We start from the raw sequence: 16,915 nt of genomic DNA on the forward strand, positions 1-16,915 counted from the left end.
AACCCCACTCACCCCAAAACACAGATGTTAGCAAAGGTTTTTTTTCTTTCTTTTCTTGTCTATTCTAAAACACTTTTTTTCCGTTAGCTAATTAACGTGGAGGCAGTAAAGTAATGAGTTCTCTCTGTCGGCTCTTCTCTTTTTAAAAGAGGAGCCTTGCCTATGATCTGCACAGGGCCACACCATCAGGACATTGTCAAGGCAAACAATAGCCTTATCTGGCCTCTATTCAAGCCACCTGATTAGTTGGGAAAAATAGGAAAAGAAAGAAAAGGCCATGTCCTTGCCCGGTAGCTGTAAATGTCAGCAAAAGGCCAGGGGACCTACCGTATCTTTATATATGTTAGCATATTTTACAGACGGCCTTCCCTCTACGTAGATGACATGTCAACCTTGGCATGGCGGATATGCTCCTGGCAGTATCAGAAACCTGTGAAAGCCTCTGAGAGACAGGATTGAAAAAATGCTGCAGTGAATTTTACACTTTTGCAAAGTGTGCAGAAATCCAATGACATTCTTTGAATTTCTTCTGCAGGACTATGAAACATCTACTATCACTTTTAGGAGATTTTAAGGATTTTAACCCGTCAAATAAAAATAGCAGGGCCATGGGATAATGTAAAGTACATCAGCAAGACTGATGTATTGTGGGTGTAACATTTGATGGTAACTGAATTTTATTAACAGCATTAAACTGCCAGAAAAAGGCTAAGGAGAAAAAACCTGTATTAACCTATGACAGCATGATCAATCCCCACTTATGATGAAACCTCAATTAACATAACAATTTAGGATAACAGGCCATTAGCAGGGCACGAATTAAGGGATTATTAGCAGCTAATTTTCCACCAATTTACCATGTTAGAGAATAATTAGAGGGCACCAGAGATTTCCTAGCCTGACTAAAGGGAATTCTTACACTGAGTTCTGGCAACTGAGTAATATACAGTATAAAAGACAAGGGTATTTTTTTTGCAAAGGATGAAGCAGGATGTGCCCAGATGTGACCTGGTGCACTGTAACAAGATTGTAAAAAATGCAGAGTTAATTTTCAGACAGCATAAAAGAGTCTAAATGGAAATCCAAAACACAATGACATCAACAAGGCTTCAATTTGAAAGCATGTAGTCTTAACATGTCACATGGTATAAATGTCAAAACAGATTTGCTTGTTGGCCAGAACACAAGGTTATCACCATCAGACATCAGAAACATTTTTCCCCTCACTTTTGTTACATTCAGATCCTTTCCTCATCCATTAAACTTAATATGCCGTTAAACCAATTGATCCCAATTAAACTCAATAAACCATGGCAGAATTACAAACTTTTTTCAGATTTGCATTCTTAAACAGATCCACACAGTTTCTCATTTTGTTTCTTTAGATGCTGAGGTAACTGAGCAGGTGTCTCCACCGATGGCCTCTGTGGCTAAAGCCTCAACACACTACTTCTATTCACAAGCTAGTTAGCGACTCAATTACTAGCACGACACAAAAAACCTCCAGGCCAAAAAACATGGGGCCACCCACAATCTCCTAGCCGACAAAAGATGCCTCTGTCCCCACCACAGGAGCCCCCCTCGAGTGGCCAGTCAACATTAGGAACCCCACGGTGATCATTCGGGCGCACAGCATTACCACTCGCTACACCGCTAATTATTCCAGCAGATTAGCAAGCCAATTATTATTGTACTTGTGTTAATTAGGAATTATTAAAAGCATTTATCAATTAGACCTCGCAGCTTGGCCTGGATGGGAGAAGCTCATTAAAGTGGTGTGAAATGCATAGAAGAAAAGGAGTGCCTTTAGGACAGAGGGGTTTATGGTTTCTCAGTAACATGACAAGCTGCATTGTAGTCTTATTAAATAAAAAGAGAAATAAGTTGAGGTGAGGGAAGGACACAATACAGCTTCTATAAAATAAGTAATAATGGGTAGGTGTATGTGATTAATGTTGTGGGAAAAGAAGTAGGGTCAAGTATGCATTTATTAATATAAAATGTAATTATTAGGAAACTACTGTAGTATAAGAAGAATTAAAACATTTTGTAACTTTAGGTTGGTTTGATATATCACACAGACCCCTTTCCTGTAACATGTTCTGTCATGTTTTATTTGTTATTAAAACTAGAAACGGTTTTAGTAACCATTTTTGTGCTTCTCAGTTTCATAACAGTGTATAACTCAGAAATTTGACACATGTTGCGAATAAAACATGTAATAAAACATTTTTATATATTTTTGCTGCTATAACAGAGAAATTTCCCCTTTGTGAGATGAATAAAGATATCTTATCTTATCTTATTTATTTTATAGTGTAAAAATATGCAAGAGGCCCTAACAAGTGGTGAAGCAGAAAATTGCTGACAAATCACAAGTTTAAATCTTTATGATGCTACTGCCATCTGTGGCCAGGAGTCAAGGAAATAAAATTGGCCATGTGGGATGCATGATGTTCTGTCTCTGACCTGTCAATCATTGTGACACTAGCCCAGGAGTGTACAATCTTATCTGTGCAGGGCCAGTGAGGGTGCAGGTTTTCATTCCAATTAAGCAGGTGACACACTTGATTCCACAGGTTTAAGCTGATTCTGGCTTTCTATAAACTCAGGAGTGGCTTCTATTTGCTTATTATGAAAACCTGCACCTACACCAGCCCTTTCTGGAGGAGACTATACCCCAGACCTAGCCAGTTGTGGACATTGGCTCCTAGACTGTATGTGGAAGAGGGCAAATAGCACTTTCCTTCAAGTGTGTTCCTCTGCCCTGTGGTACAGCATAAGCAGGTGAGCTGGTGCTGAGAATGCAGTATCCTTCAGAAAAGGTCTGGAAAATTCTTTTTTTTTTATTTTTAATCAATTATTATTTAGATATTTACTTTTTTGGTTTATGTCATGAACTTTACAGTATTTTAGTCTAAATATTTCCAACCGACTGCTGGTATTTGAGTCTCAGAAGCTCTCATTAGAACACCTCTTTTTCTTGTTCTCTTGTGAACACCTCCTTTAATGCAGGTGGAGTGATCCTGTGGAACTAAACCCAACTACTGGACCATCACTTACTTAGCCACTCCTCCAGCCATTCCAATGTATTCAGATAAGTCCTTTTAATCACATTGGTGCATTGTGGGTAAGCAGGCCACTGCTGGGGCATAAAGAAAGAAAGTACGAATGAGAAGTAGCGGGGGGTGGGGGGTGTTATGGTAGTGGAGGAAAAAACCCGTTAGGCAGAACATTTTTCTAGTAGCGTTCTTCATTAGGAACAGAGACCTGTGATTAGCTTGGCTTCAATAAGGGTGGTCAGGAGACGCATACCAATTAGGTTACTGTGAGCACTTTGGGTCACATTGCTATGGAAACCAAACTTAGCCCCCCCTAGTACTGACACACACAATCACAAATACCACCCAAATAGTTTTCATATAACCCCCTTTTTTATAGCCAGGGTAATGAGGGGAAGTCCAAAGAAAGGTCTGGAAACCAACTGAAGTGTCGGCAAGCTCATAAATAGAGGAGCTGTTGCCCAGTTCATTGTCCTGTTAAGGTTATTTTAGGTCATTTTTTTGTACAAAAAAGAGACAAATCGAAGGGTTAGGGTTTTATGGAAGCCCAGCATTGTTTGAGTTGAAAAGTCAAGTTTGATGGTGTTCAACATTGCACGAGTTCAAGCTCAGAACTTTTTAAGCAAACCAGATTAAAAGCTTAGTTTAGAGTGAAGAACCAAAGATGTAACAATTCTTCACAAACTCGTTTATATTTGATAATTATATCTCCTTCACCTTCCCACGGGTTTATTAAGATTTGGTTAGCATAAAGACTTGATTGGTCAGAGAAGGTAGCGTGAATTTTAAAGTCCTCCTGTCTGTGTCTCTTTCTCTCTTTCTTCTTACTTCTTTTTGTTCTTTTTTACTTTGGTGTCAGGATGGTGGCCTCCTGAGTGCACATTGTAAGCTCAGCTCCACTGGGACTCCTGCTTTAATCGCTTTAATTAATTTCCAATCAAGAAACAGTAAACCAATCAACGAGATGCCAAAAATGGTGACATCTCTGTTATGAACATGAGCAATGAGGGAACTGATATCCAAGAAAAGGAGGAGGACGTGAGAGAAAATCATTTGTCTGAAGAAATATTTAGAAAACGCTCAGCACCATGCTTTTTTTTTCAGAAGCGTGTACATCAGCAGTGTCAAAATGGTTTCCTTCACTCAAGGACAACATCCCTTTCAGAATATAAGCATTCATCACGCATTGAGTAGTTTATTGATGTACAGTATATAGCAAATACCATTTGCATTGCTACAAAATTTTCTATCATCTCAAGGACAGAAAAAAACATGATAAGATTAAAAATTAGATAAGCATAGACCATTCTTTTTGTCTACTTATTTCTGGCTAAAAGTAATGAAAAAAAAATAAAAGTTGACTTACTCTTCTACCTATTCACAAACCTGTTAAGACCAATTAAGCTTGGACTAAGGTCATACTCACACTAGATAATGTCGGCTGCCACGACACTGTGACTCATCTGTGTCAGACTCATTGATTAAGGAATGTTGTTTTCAAGCCTTCTGTAAAAAGGTGAAAAATCCCTAATCAAATAAAGTAGTATTACTCAGTAACAGAGTAGAAAAAAATAACACTTAAGAATCTATGTAAAAATCTACTCAGAAGTACATTGCTTATAATGTAATTTTTAATTTTTTAATTTTTTTAAATAAGCTGCAATGATAATGATGGCAACAAACCACAAAAAAACTATTCAAACAAAATAATTGAAAAATTAATACAAATACAGACTATTACAAAATAAACATTGGTTAACTTGATGCTGAGATCTATTTTGAATGTTGAGTGTTTTGAATCTGACGTGTGCAGCTACCGGAAGCTAGTGGAGGGAGGGCATCAGCGGGGTGGAACATAGGCAGGTTGAAGTCTTGAGATGACAAGAGACTGAACAAGTACCTAAGCAGTCTGTGTGGACAAAAATGGCCGAATCCTTTTAATGTTGTAGAGAAGGAACCGACATGAGCGTGTCACATTAGCAACATGCAAGGAAAAGGACAAATTGTCCATAGTTACCCCAAGGTTTGTGACTTAAGAGGAGATCAGATCATTATGCTGGGATATTGCAAGATCATGACCTGGGGATGAATCATCTGGGATGATCAGCAGTTCAGTTTTTCTGGGATTAAGCTTCAACTGATGAGCCGTCATCCACAAGCCAGACATTCTGAGATCCGAGCAGAAGCTTTGGTATCTGAGGGTGGGAAAGAGAAGATAAGTTTAGTATCATCAGAATACTGTGGTAAGAGCAGTGGTAAGAGAACCCGTGTGAGGAAATAACTTTACCAAGAGAGTGAGTATACAGGGAGAAGAGGAGAGGGCCAAGTACTGAGCCCTGTGAGACACCAGTGGAGAGTCTGCATGGAGCAGATGTCACCTTCCAGGTAGGAAGCACACCATTCCCATGCTGATCTGCAAATTTCAGGATTTCTGAGTGTGGATAAGAGTCTTGTGGTTGACTGTATCAAATGCTGCTGAAAGATCGAGGAGAATGAGGACAGATGACAGCTTGGCTGATCTAGCAGCATATAGTTTTCAGAGACCAAAGGGGCTGTTTCTGTCGAATGTGCTGTCAGACTGGTTGAGCCAGACTGGTTGGGGTCTTGGAGGTAGTTTTGTGAGAGATAGACAGACAATTGATTATTGAGAATGCGTTCAAGAATTTTTGAAAGAAAAGAGACAAGTGATATCGGTCTGTAGTTACTGATGTCTGATGGATCCAGAGCAGGTTTCTTCAGGATGGGAATAACCCTTGCTCTCTTAAAGGTAGTTGGTACCTGACCAGATGTTAGGGATCCATTCATGATTATTTTACATTTACAGCATTTAGCAGACACTCTTCCAGAGTGACTTACATTTTCTTATTTCAGTTTATACACCTGAGCAATTGAGAGTTAAGGGCCTTGCTCAGGGGCCCTGCAGTGGCAACTTGGTGGACATGGGATTCGAACCAATGACCTTCCGATCAGTAGTTAAACACCTTAACCACTGAGCTGCCACATACCACAAAACCATGATGTCACCTTGTAAATCTGAGGTACACATGAAATATTGTTGCAACACAACAGGAAACACATCTCATCTGCAAGCTCTAGAAGGTCCCACCGAGATTTGAACTCGGATCACTGGATTCAGAGTCCAGAGTGCTAACCATTACACCACGGAACCACTGATTATGGTGATGAAGGGCAGGAAGCCTTGCGAGATAGTCTGGAGCATAGTGGAAGGGAGTGGATCCAGAGGGCAGGTGGTAGGATTGCAAAACCGGATGAGTTGTAAAATCTCTTCTGCTGCTACAGTTGAAAAATGAGACAACAAAAGAGTCGGGGAATGCTGACTGTGAGATGTAGGTGCAGTTGGGGCAGAAGTGAAGGTCCTGCAGATTTTCTTAATCTTCTCATGGTAAAAAGAAGCAGGAGGTTTGAAGTGGGGTAGCAGTCATGTCTGATGCTGGGGAAGGATGAGTGAAAACCAGGTCCAGGACATTTCCTCCTTTGTGGGTGGGAGGTAGCTGCTGAGCATCAGGGCGGGAAGAAGATTAGCAGTTAACGTCATTATAGAGACAAATTACTGCAACATGCTTTCTCAAGAGTGATGAGTCCTTGTACGTTGATATGTCTACATGAATAAGGGTACCAGTGTTGTATAAAGTACTAGAAAGCAATACTCGAGTAAAAGTACAAGTATCGTATTAGAAAAAGTCTTTGGTAGAAATGAAAGTTGCTTTTTAGAATAATACTCAAGTAAAAGTCTTAAAGTATCTGATATATACTGTACTTAAGTATCAAAAGTAATTTTCTGATACAATATTTAATGTACTTAAGTATTTGAAGTAAAAGTAAAAAGTAAAATTCCAGTGATTTTCTTAGGCATAAGAGGCACTTCATCCGGGAGTAAGAATCTTTCATTCCAATGTACAGAAACATTTCTTGCAAATACGGCCACCAGTGTATAACGTTATCTTCTTGCACCCTGTTTACCATTATCGTCGGGGTGGTCGTCTACGACAGGGGTGGCCAACCTGTGGCTCCCGAGCCGCATGCGGCTCTTTGCTCGGTTTCATGCGGCTTTTACGTTCATATCGAAGTTTGTATTTTGTCTTTTTATTGTTCGTGTTCGCTTCGCTTGAGTTCAATACGGTATTTTCGTCAAACACGCATGTGAGTGGGATAAAAATACCTCAAAGTTTCCCAGTAGAAGCAAGATCATTTGAGTAAACAATTTGTGTCACGTTCGCTCTCAAAATGGCATTGAAAAAAAAGGTCATGTGTGCCCATGTGTATGATGTGGGTCTTTGCGGTAACACAGTAAAAAATGTGGCTCTTGGTCTCTGACTGGTTGGACACCCCTGGTCTACGGTTTCCCATGGCGGTTTCAGTTGTGTTCTGCCTCCTTTTGGCAACATTACGCTAAAATAGAGCGTGCGGAGCTGCGTAATGCAATCTAGGAGCAGTGATTCGCCAAACCTCCCTTATTGCAGTCTGCTGATTTTATTTTGTAGTAACGAGTAACAAAGATGCTTAGTGGAAATATAGCGGAGTAAAAGTATACATTTTATCTAGGAAATGTAGTGGAGTAAAAGTGAAAGTTGACATAAATTTAAATAGCGAAGGTTAAAGTACAGATACATGAAATTTCTACTTAAGTACAGTAACAAAGTATTTGTACTTCATTACATTACAACACTGAAGGGTACACATACTCTTCTGAGTCTGCAGGAAAAAAATACACTGCTCAAAAATGGAACACATAATCATGACAGTATAAAACCAAATCAATTAATTTTCAGGGATTTCAGTCTCTTCAGTTAGGAAATATAAGTGATATAAGTTTGACCAGCTTTGGTTTAAATGAAAGTGACAACAGGTAACCTGAAAAAGCAACAGCAAAACCACCCCCTACATAATAGTGAAATAGTGGCTACAGACATTTTCTGTCTGCTTATTCTTCCTGACTGATACGTGTTTGTGTTTGGTTAGGGTCCTTGTCACTACTTGTAGCATGAGGCAGCAACCCTGTTAAGTTGGACATGTAGTCCAACTCCTCCTGGAACAGTTTCAAGAGCCTGGAAGAGATATTAGAGCTGGACAGGGCCACAGAAGCTCAACAACCCAGCTCAAGGACAAGTATCTGCCCATTTGTGTGGGGAGGAACGTGAGGAGCACTTCCAGAGCCCTACAAAATGCATGTATGCATGTGTCTGATCAAACTTGCAGAAACAGACTATGCAGCTGTATTAGCATTAGCCTGACAACTGAGAATTACTGAGAAGACAGTAAGCGCACAATCCTCTGTCCTAAAAACCTTCTCATAGTGGCAGGAAATTGATCTACATGGAGCATTGGTCATACAAGTCCCTGTAAACATACTGTTGCTATAGAAACAATAATGTGCTAGAGTGGGAGCATTAATATGCATCTGTCAATTATGTCAGAAAGGCTGTTATAAAAATTAATCCACACGTCCCGCTTCACGGATTCAGAAGCACAGTGCTAGAATTAACTATTATGCTATATATGTATTATCTATATCTATAACTATGTATTATCTTAAACATTTTGTTCTGGTTCAATAATCTGATAGACTATGAATGGAGTTTCATGAGCATGTATATTTAGCATAGGCACTGGGAAATTCCATTTTGTTATCATTCTGTTTGTCTGAGTTCATCACATAAATTTTCACTTCTAACAGCAGTCGTCTGAAACAGTTACTACATCTACAGATATGCCAAACAATAAATATATGACTCAGCAAAAATTAAGATGAAAAGGAAGAAGAAGGGATGCCAAATTCACCCAATACCCCTTGTACAGGAATGTACAAATCAAATTGAGCTAGCTAGGTGGGTATTCTTATTTCTGTTAGTGGAGCAAAAATAAACAGAACATTTGGCCATATTCATACTGTGTCTGAAATGTCAGATACTCAATTATTTATTACTTTTTATATATAGTAACATAAAAGCAATATCATTCTTGCAAATGCGCCATTCTACAGAATACTACAGCCGAGTCATAGCCATGCTGATATTCGATATAACCTTGCTTCATGCTTGTGCAGTGTTGCTTAAACAAATTTATCAGAGGAAAAAAGATTTTGTTTTGATTATCGGCATTATCCTCCCATCAGTCTGTATCATGACCTGAGGTTTAAACATTATCGTCTCTTTACTTCTCTGCTCTCTGTTCACAGTAACATCAGTGAGGGAAATCATCACTGATTTATTCCATTTTGTTATTTATTCAACTAAATTTCTTGTTATTTTCTTAAATCATTTAAACCTTGTCCATTGTAATCTGTACAGAATTTGTAAATCTCTTCTCAGTTTTGATGACAATGTCACCGGAATCTGATTACAAATTGAATTATCCTTTTGCCAGTCCATGCAGCTATCCCACAACCAAATCTAACCAAAAGCAGAGCTAAGGATATAAAGTAGCCTAAAAACATTTCTATTTAATTTTGATTCAGTATACTGTGTGTACTTAATGCAGGGATAGCAATGTTTACCTTTGGCCAAATAATTCAGTCTGATCCAGCCACAGAATCATCTGAAGGGTTTTTCTGTTCATCACAAAACACAGAACAAATTAAAGAACGAGAAAAATGAAGCAAAGTGTAACAAATTTCACAACCTAATTTTACAAGTACAGCTGATTCAAAAAGGCACTTCTACTCTTCTTTGGATTACCTGAAGCTGAATAAACTTAAATGAAAGAGTTTGTGTTTGAAGAAGCATTTTATTCAGATTCAGTTTATATTCATCGGTGTCAATAATCTATGAGATACTTTCTCCTACTTAGTACAAACCTCTATCATTTTTGGGAAGTGCTCTAACATGAGGCATATCTCTGAAGCTGACATGAAAAAACTGAAATGATAAGATGATTACCACAATCTATATGATCTGCACATTCCATTTAGTATTGTAAAAAAAAAATAGTTTTTTTATTATATAATTGGTTTGGTAATTTTTGGACCTAATTCCACTGATGAGGTTTCAACCCTCCCCATGAAAGAAAGCTCTTAATTGATTGCCAGAATCAAACAATGCTAATTGGGTTTCTGCCGAGTCCTTTAATCATAATTCAGATGAGTGCCTATAATTAATCTAACGAACGACCGTCTGACCGTGACTGGAATGGGAACTGATAGTTTGATGAAGAGCGGGAGAAGTGAGAGGAGGATGAGCGAAGCTGGTGGATGTGGATTTTCATTCCCCGTCTTTGAGTCGATTGTGAACTGAATCAGGGCCCAGAAACACTGATAAAATCAATGATCTTGGCATGAAATAGTGCAGAAAGAAGTTTAGGCCTAGATGTTTTAATGCTGAAAATGAGTGTGAACTGATGAAGTCTATATTTGCTAACTTACACACTTTTGACTCTCTTCTCAAGCACCCATGCCAGAGAAAGACAAACAACATACACACTCAGAACAAATCAGCGAATCATTTTATTCTTTACTCAATTTAACATGCAGTTTTGGCCTAATAAAAAGATCTTGACTGTATCTTTACTCACATACTTTTTACTCTCATCACAACATAATTTCAAAACAATCTTCCACCACAATTGTCCCTTTTCTAGTTGTTACTACAGAAACAACAGCATATTAGAATGGGGGTATAAATATAGCTATCAGAGCTGCAGTAATCGAGAGTTAGATGGTGGTCTGGTATGATTATTGAGTTTAGCATTAGTACGATATATATTGTTGTATATGAAGTCTTGTATTGGCAATAGAGAAAATGTAATTTAAAAAAATTCTGTGTTTTTCATTGTTGTGGTTGTCGTTTTAATACTGTGTTTGAAATTTAAGTAGTATATTAGATAACACGCCAATGTACTGGTATCGTGATGATGCATACTGTGTTATATACTGTTATATGATATGTTATATACAGTATATGCAGAAACTAGGAATCTTTGGAGAATATTTTGACACGTCGTTGTTAGGATTTTATTCACAAATGTACACAAACGATACGGTCATCAACTTTACAAATGAGTCAAAATTCCTAAAATTTCATTCCTGTCAGCTTGCCATCATTTCAATTCTGATGAATTGCACTTAAATGGAAACTCATTGGTGGAGAATTGTATATTTTGAAAGACAAGGCAAAAAATGTGCACACTGCGATGAAATTGCAAGATGCTTTCAGACTACAAACAAAGCGACTCTTTCAGTAGACATGGTTTAATTAAACCTCTGTGGAACATCAAGTACACTACTTTCTCTTTCTATCTCTCTGTCTTTCTCTAAAACCAAGTCTGTTTCTCTCATTCTGCAAAGTATTAACGTCGTGTGCTTGTCACTTTGCCCAGATGGAATTAAGAAACGCAAAATGAAATAGCTGTCGCATAATGGTGGAATTTCACTGAAATTTGGCACGAAAGTGATGAAGGCAAAAATGCTGCATTAAAAAGAAGGAAGAGAAAAGGGTAAAATAAGAGACACACAAAAAAAGAAAGTGTCACATCATTAGAAATGGAAGTGGCGGATATGTGGAGGGGGTGTGCTTCTGAAATGAAGGGGAAGAGAGAGTGAAAGAGAGATTTGGGAATCTGAATTGGTCTTAAAGGAGGTAATTTACACATGCAAATGAAGCAGGATGCAGAACAAATAAAGCTTGTAGTAGGCCAACTACTGTAAACTGGCATATTCACATATTCAACACAACATTATCCCACACAGGTTGATTTACAACGACTAGAAAATTCAATGACCCATTAATGACAGCATTCACAAACAATCAAAACATTACTTAAGTAAATGCACTATGTTACTACCACTCTGAGGACGTGACACAATAACAACAACACTGAGGAGGATGCAGGTGCAGGTAAACGTGGTTTATTATTAGGCAAATTCAAAAACTATGAACAGGTGAGACGGTCAGCAAACTGTCAGAGGGAATAGGCAGAATCAAAAACCATGAGCATACACAGGCATGAACCAGAAAATCAACAATAACAAAAGGATTGTCATGGAGAAAACACTAGGGAAAGTGAACATATGCTTCACACTGAGGCTGAAACTAAAAGAGGTTTATAAGTTGCATGGTGTGAATGAGACAATAAGCAACAGGTCAGGTGCTATCAAAGGTATCAAAGGTATGGAGACTGTCAATGTAGGAGTGCAAGTGTGCAGTGGGAAGTGGAGTCAGTAATATATAATTTTAGTATCATTTAGTCAGTATAATATGCTTAATGTTATGGGAAATGACAAACTGTATCTCTTTTGTGCTCAATACCAGAAGTGGGTGTGGTCTAGTCATGAAGGGATTTTTCTTATATGTAAACTCTACCACAATGCTTCTGGAAACACTGAAAAAAGTGGTCTTGTAATATGTATAATAATGTTTTCATTTCAACAACAGTTTGTTTAATGACATTAACAAACTGTTACTTGATGAACTTTATGCAACTCCTGAATTTGCACAGTTCCTCAACTATAGCTTTCAGTTGCTTTCATAATCAATCTCAGCCAGTCAACACCGTGCAAGCATATATTTTCAAGCATATGACTCAAAATCTAATGTTGAACTCAAAACAATTATGTCTCAGTGACATTAATAATAATATGCATTTCATTCCAAACTTAAAATATGAATAATATTTATTAATTTATTCAAATAGTATTTCAAGTCATATTGTTGTTTGTGAAAAGGAATGTGTTGGACAGGATACTGCAAAGGGAAGGCAAGTGCTGCTTCTTCATCAAAACGAGATACTTGAAGTGGCATTTATGCAAAATAGATTTACTTCTATTTACAATGAAAATGATTTGCAAATGTTAGAAGTATATACGCAAATATTAGCCAGATAATGTTACAGAAAACACGTGTTGTTGCTAACTTGAACAGAGAGCAACTGCTTTATCTACATAAAATTGTATGCTTATGAAAGTAAAATCATAAGCATCTAGCATAACTGAATGATGACAGGTACCTTATAACGCTTATCATGTAATGACTACTTCATAGCTGTAAATAAAAATATCAGTTTGAACTAATTATATTTTTTATCCATTGTGGTGTCAACGTTATGACATTGACTTGACATTGATTTCATCGTACAGAAGCCAAGATGAATCTCTGAATTACTGCTATACTTTTTCATGAATTTTTAACATTTCTGCTAAAGTATTCCTCAAGTGCTTGTTTCAGTCTAGTGAAATACTTTGCTGGGGCCGGATCCATAGTGTATTTCACCAGTTAATGATCTCTGATCTAAACCAACACTCTATAAACCAATAAAAAAGCTAATACTGTCGGCTGAAATTGATTGGAAATTAAAGCAGAAAGGAGAGCAATGAAACACAAGAAGTGGCATGAAATAAAACAAACAGAACTGTGGAATACACAAAGAAAACAGCCAGTTGTGTATAATTAAATAATACATAAGTAGATAAAAGTAATTTCTATCATTTTATCTGCTGTGGTTCTGGATAATTATCTATAATTAAGGGCCTTCTTGCGGTTAAGGACTCTGGATAGTTTGCTGTGATGCCTCTGTAGAATCAGATTCTCTCTGTTTTTTTCTGATTTTACTGATTTAAAATCAAAGGTAGATGTGTGGCTTTTAAGGAAAACCTTTTTTTTTGAGCCAGTAAAAGAAATGCTTGAGTAACAAATCCTCCCAAAATGTTTATCAAATCCCTGGTCTAATCTGGATGTAAACAACAGCAGTGCGCCATTATTTCATAGCGTTTCCGACGCATGTGACAGCCTAGCTTAATAGGATTTAATAACAGTGCATTTACATGTCAGTGCTGTGATGTGGTTAGAAAATGAGGGAGAATGGAGAGATAGAGGGAGCTGAGGAGAAAGTGGGGATATTTGGGACAGCTTTTGAAGGAGGAAAAGTGTAATTATATTAGACGGGTGGTGTCCTAACAGAATGATATGGCTCATGTCCACTTTTTATTTGGATCTTGTCAGGTCTCATCCCTTCCATCTATCCTCTTAAGAAGTGAGCTTACTCGTTTTTTTTTGTATACATGTGTACGTGTGTGTTTCTCTCTGTCTCTCTTACACACATACACAAATACACACATACGCTCATGAGTTTGAGCACCAATTGGCCTGCATTTCCTCTCTGGCTTTGATGTAGTGGAAGTACCCTACACTCCCCATCTCCTAATGCGTGTAACATTAATGGAGAGTTAGTCGACTGATCTGAGGAACGGGACACTTTTATCGGTCTCTCCTAATGTGGAGCACTTTCACATCTCCGCCATCTGCAATTTGTTGTCCACTTGAGTATACTGTCTTTTAGCTAGACGAACTGGTGGGGAGTGATAAGAGTGTATCTATAAAGGAACGCCAGTTCAACAAAACATGCTAGAGTGCTTTTAAACTAATAACTAATACGTTGAAGGGAACAGGAAGCATGGTTTCATTTGCATAATAAGCTGTTAAGCAGTATGTTTCAAATAAATAGTAAATAAGGTTACATTGTGCGTCAAATATAAGGACCGCAGGGCAAATCAGGGCAATTTCATTTGGCCAGTGTGAATTTAAAACTAGTTGCCATCTACTGCTGTTTAAAAAGTTCACACCAACCAGAAATCGCATCAGTGACACATCAATCACATTTTGGCAACATCAATTGTACAGCATGTGTCTACACAGCTATAAAATATATTATAAACAGAAGAGTGATAGATTATTTCAAGTATTTAAAATATCTGATAGTCAAATCACCATATAACAGTGCAAAGTTGACTTGATTGTGGTCTGGAAAGTAGGTTAGAATAGAACCAAAGCTTGTGTGCTGTGCTTGATGGAAGTCACAATCCCCATTTAAAATGATATAGAAACCCATGGTGTAGAATTAATTTCAATAAATAACCACAAAAAAATAACCACAATTGTTCTGATCTGTACCATTAAATTGGTAAAGGTGATGTGTTTGTGCAGTTCAAGTGGATGTCAGATTGCAGTAAGAATTTTAAGGACACCATATTTTATTTTTATAATCTACCCTTTAACAATCAATCTAAAGCATGTCAAAAAATGCTGACATCAAAGATCTTCCTGACAGTTCCACTGAAAATTCTTTAAATAATATGCTTTTTTAATAATATAAAGAAATAACACCTTGTGATTAGAACATATTATAATGATCAATTTACCTTCTACAGTATACTTCACCGGCTCTCACCTCTATATCTTTGTACTGTACTTATAGTGTAGCTATCAGACTAGTTGCTTTCAAACAGAAAACACACCCTCCAATGGGCTAATCTTGTTCTCCCTACAGCAGCTATTAGCTGGCATCTAATAAAATGCAATAAATGGGAAAAATAAACTTCTATTATGATCAGTATACTGTATACATGTTATTTCTTAATAGTGTATACACTACTGTAATAGCTTTTCTAATAGTTAATGCTAGTTAGTTAAACAGCTTCTAAATGACTTGTTTTTTTATTAATAATTTACTTTCAGTGTATGATTTGGATTAGTGTTATATAATCATTTCAAAATCATAGAGGATTAAGGGGGAAAAGAAGAAAATAGCTTACTTTTCCTTTTCCCATATTCCTCAGAAAATTGAGGTGATGTACTTCCTGGTGAACCAAATATTTCACCAGAGGAAAGGCTGTAGAAAGCTAAAGTGTACATTTTAGCATGTACATACTGTATAATGATTAGCTTGTGGGAAAGAATGTTTCTAGCATCAAATGTTAAATGGATTCACACAGTACTTTAAAATTTACATTTGAAATATTTTATTTATTGTAGATCATTCATAATGTGTAGGCATATATATATATATATATATATATATATATATATATATATATAATTTTTTTTTTTTTTTTTTTTTTTTTTTTATATAAGCCATCAGGGTATGTGAAAAAAAATTGCACAACTTCCCAGCATATGTGGAATTTAGTCAGGTCAGTTAGTCAGGTTAAACCTCCAGACCTTGTGCTAACACTCATCATCCATAGGTTCCTCTAAGCAGCTGAATGAGGGTCTTAAAAAATGAAGCTAATTGATGCCGTTAAAGCAGGTGAAGGCTATAAAGAGATAACTATTTGCTCCCCGCTCACAATTTACTGCCCGGAGTGTCATTTAAAAATGTTTTTCAGTTGTACAAATGTGAGATGAATAGATAGCTAGCCAATGAAAACCTGAGCTACATGTATTGCAGAGTGATAAATAGCTAGCATCAAGACAGTACACTTTCCACAACTGCACAAAACAATAATACAATAGAACTAATTACCACTTGACTAATAATATTCACTTATTAGTCACACTCTTAATACTTTCCAGAACGTTCAAAGCTTTGATTGAAGTCAAATATACAACTGCAAATTACCCTGTGACTCTATAAAAAAAAGATGCCTGATTTGTTGTGTTAAAATTAATTAATTCATTCATTCATTCATTTATTCATTCATCCATTTGTTTGTGAAAAGCACACTAAAACATTGCTGTAATTTTACAGACATTTAAACAGGCACTTTGTAGTTTTTATAGTTTTTTTTACTGTTAAATGCTTAACATATACATGTAGGACAATGTAAAGCTGAGTATGTTTACAATAATATTAGCTTGGACATAGCACCATAGGAGAGGTTAAACAGTGATGTCAAGACTCTTATTACTAGCTAGATTTTAAGTGAACTTCTTTTCAATTAGAAATGTTAGCTAGCAAACAGCAACAATTTCAGGTCTTTCAGGTTCAGCTAACTTTAGCTCAGTGTAAAGCTGACAGTTTGGGTAGTTGATTGTGTTAATATTATTTATATTATATAAAATTGAGATAAAGCTGTCAGTCCTTCAAGCCCATGTATTAGTAGCATTTATGTGAAATGCCTAATGCCA

General features: G+C 37.0%; 1 non-coding gene across 1 annotated transcript; it reads right to left on the minus strand.

The window, feature by feature from the left end:
• Nucleotides 1–6,159: 6,159 nt before the first annotated feature.
• trnaq-cug lies at nt 6,160–6,231 on the minus strand. Its single transcript has one exon. It is a non-coding gene; the product is annotated as a tRNA-Gln (tRNA).
• Between the last annotated feature and the right edge of the window lie 10,684 nt (nt 6,232–16,915).

This window comes from Tachysurus fulvidraco, chromosome 18 (genome assembly GCF_022655615.1).
Source record: "Tachysurus fulvidraco isolate hzauxx_2018 chromosome 18, HZAU_PFXX_2.0, whole genome shotgun sequence".
NCBI classification, from domain to species: Eukaryota; Metazoa; Chordata; class Actinopteri; order Siluriformes; family Bagridae; genus Tachysurus; species Tachysurus fulvidraco.